The following is a 6,000-nucleotide window of genomic DNA, read 5'->3' as shown; positions in this document are numbered from 1 at the left end:
ATGTAAAATGGTACGACGAGTTCCTTGCTTTGAAAGAGAATGAAATAAACGAACTGTAAGTTTTGCAGTCCCACACTGGGACACAATCCTCGCATACCTTTGTTATGAGAATCGGTGCCCTTCACATAAAAGCGTCCTAAACAAACATGTGTTAGCTTATAGCCAACTCTCGCCAGTCTAAAAATTGAGAATGGTTCCTTTAAACTAGAACTTGACGGGACTCTTTTCCTTCTTGTACTTTCGTACAGAAAAAATCGCAGGCAGAGGTGCACGGCTGCCTTCACCAAACCGCGTTGTCCCGCAGCGGTGATGAAGCCCCGCCGCGTTCCGCTGCCCTCCGCAGGCTGCGCTGGCCGCGGAGATGCTGCGGGGCGAGGCAGCGGGCAGGCTGCGCTCTCCGAGCCGCTCCGGAGCGCGGCCGCGCTTCCCGCGCTCCCCGAGCCGCTCCGGGCGCTGCGGGCGGGGGGCGCGGGCCCACATTCCGATGCGCTGAGGCAGCCGCGGCCCGGCCCGCCCCCGCCCCGGCCCCCGCTCGCAGGGCGCGCACGGCGATGGCGCTGGACCGGCTCCAGCCGCGCGGGACGGCGCCGCTGCTCCGCGGCGCGGCGCTGGGGCGCTTGGCCGACGGCGCCCGTTCGCGGGAGGTAGGAGGAAGCTCTTCCGCGTGCGGCTCCAGCTGGCAGCTCCCAGCGGCGGGACGGGACCCGGGGCGCACTCTCTGGCTCCGGGAGTCCCCTCAGCGGGAGCCGCCCTGTCTTCAGGAGCAGCCGCGCGCACGCGGGGCCGGGGCCAGCGGTTCCCGCTGCCGCACTGGCGGGGGGCTCCACAGTGCCTGCGGGAGCGCGGAGCTGCTCCGGGCAGGACATGGAGGAGCTGCCGCATCCCATCTGCCTCGCGTGCAGGGGATGATCCTAGCGACCGTCCCGAGTGCAGCCATCCGGTGGGAGAAACCCGCTCTCCACCACCGAGGAGGGGCGGTCGCGGGGCAACCCTCCCGGGCGGCCCCGCGCCCTCTGTCCGCGGCTGACTGAGCCGGTGGCGCTACCCTGCGGCCCTCCCCCGCTCTCCCCGTCCCTCCCGGGTCCGGCGGGGCGGTGCGCGCCCGCAGCCCCCGCCCCCGGCCCGCCGGGGAAGGCGCCTCTCCCGCTCCGCCGCCCCGGGCAGCGGCGGCCGTGGAGCCGTGGCGAGGCGGGGGCGGCCCCGTCCCGCAGAGCACTCCCATCGCCGCGGCCCCGCCGCCGCTGGAGTCACCGCCGAGACGAGGAGGAGGACGAGATACCGGGGGGACGCTGAAAGGTGCGTCCCCTGCACACCCCCGCCCGCTCTCACGGGCTCTTTCCCTGACTCCCGAGCGTACTTGGCTCACCTCGGGGGCTCTCTGGGGCCCCCACGGCTCTCGTGGCCCCGGGGGGTTGCCGAGGGCTGCCCGGCCGCTGCGGCCGTGCCCGGGGGCGGGCGGGGGCTCCGCTTTCGGCCATGTTCCACAGCCCCCGCGCCCTCCCCGCCTGACCTTCGGCTTACGGCTTCTCCCCCTTCCTCTGGCAGGGTTCAAGGAAACCCCAAATGTAAATGAAAATTGGGGTGGTCTACCCTTATCCCACATGCTAGAAATTGTTCTCAATTCATCCCTCGCTTTCTCTCTTCCACTGCGATTGTACAATGAGTTGTAATTTTTACGTTAGTCTGGCAAAATTTAGTCCCCGCTTGGTGCAGCGCATCGGAGATGTGGCGTTGGAAGGAGCCTGTGGCTGTAAGGGACAAGGGTGCTGTCTCTGTGCCCCCCTCAGTGGGTCTCTGCTCTTTGGGGGTGCTGCAGGCCCTGACACCCAGGCGTGAAGGGGCAGTGCATTCCTCCCAGCTCCAGACTTCTCTTTGCCCCACTTGCTGAAGTGTTGTTGAGTTAGAAAGACTCAAAGGCTGCAAACACTTACAGAAGTAGTTTCGCTGAAGTGTTTGTAGGATCAGGACCAAAGTGTCTAGGTGTGATGCTTATCTGTTCTGCTGCACCCTCTTGGGATGCCACCAGCACAGGTGATAAAGGGAAGAGCCTATACAGGTGACCGTGAACTGGGCTTCTTCTGATAAAGGAGATGAAAGAGCTGGATTAAGAGTGGTAGAAAAATGCCTGAAGGATTTGCTGTACTTCAAGGAACAGTAAAATGTTTTGTTTCATAGTGAGGCGCTTGTGTAAGGAGCAGAATTGACCTTCTTGTTGCATTTATTATGCTAAAAGTTTGATTAAAAGTTTTCCAAGTATTTCCATCCTCTATATTTGTACAACAAAAGTTTGTAAGTATGTTCATAATTTACATTTATATATTTGAAAGAAGATCAGAGAACCTGTAAATTATGAAGCAGCCTCTTAGTAATCATTGCAGAGCAGTGACTATTATGTAGTTTAAGAAGTCATGTTTTTCCGACTACAAATAATCATCTTTGATCTGTGCTATCACATCCCTCAAAAAGTCAGTGGCAAACAACCAATGTTTGTGATCATTACAAAAGCACTGCAATAAATATGTGAGCAGTGAAACATACAAGGTGAAGCGTGAAATAGACACTGTTTTGTGTAGTGGGGAGTGCTCAAGAGAAATTCACAAGACATAATGGACATGTATGACCATCTGCACAAATTTGCAGGGGATTTCTTAAAGTCTTGCTTTATTAGTGATCTAAATAGAATTCATTCTTGCCATATTGAGGTAGTAATCTCAGATGCTGTAATGAGTTCATTTGTGTTTTCATATATGGTAAAAAGTTTGTTATTTAGACTTTGTGACTGTAGACGGGGCAGTGCAGTTCCTGTCCTCTCAGTTAACATTAATTTAATGTGATGCATTTTATGCAATAAAAGTGTGATGTTCCAACCAGGGTTCCAAGACATTAAAAAGGAAAAGAAATACCACAAGGTAAAACTTTCAGATCAAGAAATATGAAAGCCCTACTGCAGAATAACGAATTTCTCAAACTGTGTTAACTGGAGATCGTAGAGCAAGTTCATGGAGATGATAAGGTAATTTGAGATTTGGGAGGTTTGTAGTATGAGAAAAAGAAATTCTCTCTGTTTAGATTATCCAAAAGAATGTAATGAAACAATTTGAGCGCTATTTATAAGTATCCATAGAAGTATTTGTTTTATCAAAGGGCTGTTTTATTTAAGAGAAATATGGATGTTGACTAGAACCTGCATGGAAGTACAATATAGGACAAGGCACATATTGAAAAGTGGCAGCTGTGACTGTTCATGAAAGACTATAGATTTATAACCACTGGAAACATTTTGCTTAAGTTAGCAGCTCTTCCTTCTCTTTTGGAGAAAAGCAGCTATAACTTAGCAATGGTTCTTGGATTTGGAATGAGAATTAATTAAAGGAAAACTTCAGTTATTAAGGAGGCAAAAAGTAATTAATCTATTATTTCATTAGAATGCCATTATTTGCATAGGGATTTTTTTTATTAAACATTAAGGTATATTTTAGTGGTCATCTTAATTTATGTACATATTTACAAGAGCATTTCTTTAGGAGTGTTTTCTTTTAAAACACTTCAGAACATGGGTTGTGATTTTGTTTCCTGTTTCTACAGCACTTAGTACAAAACAGATTTTGGGTCATGACTGACTCTTAAATTTTATAAATGACAATGATATGTGTTATTAGCAATAATTCACATCTTTTTTTTGTTTGTTTGTTTTATATACTTCTTGAAAATACCAGTAACTGAAAGGTTGGAACAAATCATGGAGCTCCAGCATGGACAGACTTACTCTCATGCCTGTTCACAATGCAGCCATTGATGGTTTCATTGAGCAATGTCTATCATTTGATTGTGCAGACAGCAGGTTAACAGCTCTCTGTACCTTTAATATGCAGTCTGATTCATTTGTAAGTAACACTTTTCATCATGTCTCTGTTTTGGAAAGCTGTTAGCATGCTAGCATGAAATCCATGTTTGCCTAAATTTTGTCCCTTCCTGAGCTTTCTTAATCGTTTAGAAGTGTTGCTCTTGTACTTGAGGACCTACATGACTGAGTACATAGTATGTGAGAGCAGTCCAGCTTACTCTGCATACTGCTTTATTTGTCTTGGCAAACCTCTCTCTCTCTCTCTATATATATCTATATCTGCTTTTGGGTAGGGTTTTCCATAGTCATGATACTGCCAGATATTGGTCATATTTCACTCCTTGATTTTTTTGAGCAAAACATCTATCTGCTGAAACAAGACTTGTGTTTAAGAGCTGAGGATAAAGTGCTGACCGACCTTTTACGAATTTCCTATATTGGGAGGTCTCTAATATTTTTATTCTGTTTCAAGGCCCAGAATTTTGGTTTTTTCTTGAAACAAAGAAGTTAATTTGTAAGTATGTCAATGTGCGATCAAAGTCTGGTCCTCTGGTTTTTCATACCCTGTCATGCTGACATCTCTGGTCAAGACATAATTAATGTCACTGATTTTAAACTAGGCCATCCACAATACTTTCTTCTTAACTGCACAGTCATTCATAAATAATCCAACATGTTCAAGCAAGAGCTCGATGTGGCAGCACTTACTGAAACCTGGTAACAAGAGCTGAGAGGAACGAGCTCAGCTCCCCACCAGAATTATCCTTCCAGAGCCCGCTACACTGCTCCAATTTATCAAGTGTCAGTGTAATACCAGCTCTTTCAGTAAATGATTTAGAGCAGCAGGGACACAAACCTTGTGGAGTATGTGACGTGCCCCACGGAGCTGCCTCCTGCATTCTTTACATCCGAAACTCATGTGTACTTGGCTTAGCATTGGGGATAGAGACAGTGCAGGCTTGAGTCCTTTAGGAGGAGGAATCTGTGGACCAGTATAGGTACTGTGACATTTTACAGTAGTCTGAAGCTTATCATTAGGGTTTAAATAGGCCTGTCCACTGTGGGATACTTTTTATTCTACATTGCTATCAGTAATATTTAATAACTTGTTACAACATTTTCAGTGGTGTCTCCTCATTAAAAAAAAAAGAGTATACTTTTGTATTTGTCAGTTGTAACATTTCATAAGTAATTAAAAAATTAAATGATCAGGCATTTTCAGTGTTCTTTATGTTACTTATATCAATGTTTTAAATGAGACACAAAAAAGTAGAAACAATAAGAGCAAAGTTGAAGCTACCATTTGAAAATATTTTCGGGGTAATGGTTTTATTCTGTTAGTATGCACAAGTGCTGCATAACTTGCATCTAATAATAGTGTGTTTTCTTAAACAGATGACTCTCCAGTTGCGTTGACCTTGCCTTGTGTAGTAGGACCTTGCTGTCTGCTGTTTCAGACAATGCTCTGATGTGAGATCTCTCCTCCCACAGTATTTTTCTCTGTCTGTGCTACAGCATACAGCAAGAATGCTGCTGCAGTGATCTTTGGTATTTGAGGTTTTTGTTACACTGCATCTTCTTTCAAACATTTTCATAATGCATTCCTTTACTCCAAGTACAAAACTCTGTTGCTTGGATTAGGTTAATTTCTTTCTGTAGTGGTACAAATACCTTTCAGCAGTGTTTTGGGGAAAACCCACTTGGTTTCCCTTTGGAATTTACCAAGATAAAAAGGGATCATACCAGACCAGCTACTGCTCTGTGCACTACAGACAGTTCACATCCAAGAACAACCTGTAGATTTCTTCTTGAGGAACTTTCTTGATGTGAATGCCTCCTTTTTAATTCCTTTAAAGTTTTGGATTTTTAGCTATGTACCAAATTGCAAGGGAAAAAGAAAACCCAGTGTTGTAATATCCGGGCTGGTTTGTGTTTTGAAGATGGTATTCTGCTTCTGTTCTAATTCTAGGTAATTTTCATACTCTGACATTTTTTCAAAGATGTATTTTCAACCAGTTAGCTATTGTTCAACGTGGACAAGTATGTTAAAATGCATTTATATCAGATTGTTGCCCACTGGGGGGCAATTTCTAATAATTGGTTAGTATTTTTCTAACGTTTTCTAGAGTCACACTTCCGGTGACTTTCAAGTATGT

The 6,000-nt window shown here is 46.3% G+C and overlaps 1 protein-coding gene across 3 annotated transcripts in view; it reads left to right on the top strand.

Annotated features, from left to right (window-relative positions):
• The first annotated feature begins 529 nt into the window (after positions 1–529).
• The window catches only part of PLCE1 (phospholipase C epsilon 1), a 138,564-nt gene continuing 133,093 nt past the window's right edge, over positions 530–6,000 (top strand). The window contains exon 1 of one of the 3 annotated variants that reach the window (XM_030951591.1): positions 530–644. The gene's annotated coding sequence lies outside the window, so the exon portion shown is untranslated. Of the gene's footprint in view, positions 645–1,164; positions 1,297–6,000 lie in introns of those variants that run through there. The other 2 variants (XM_030951589.1, XM_030951590.1) reach the window with 2 other exon arrangements.

The sequence above is a fragment of the Camarhynchus parvulus genome, chromosome 6 (assembly GCF_901933205.1).
Source record: "Camarhynchus parvulus chromosome 6, STF_HiC, whole genome shotgun sequence".
Classification (NCBI taxonomy): domain Eukaryota; kingdom Metazoa; phylum Chordata; class Aves; order Passeriformes; family Thraupidae; genus Camarhynchus; species Camarhynchus parvulus.
Note: the sequence above shows the minus strand (reverse complement) of the source record. Positions and strands in the feature narration are given on the sequence as shown.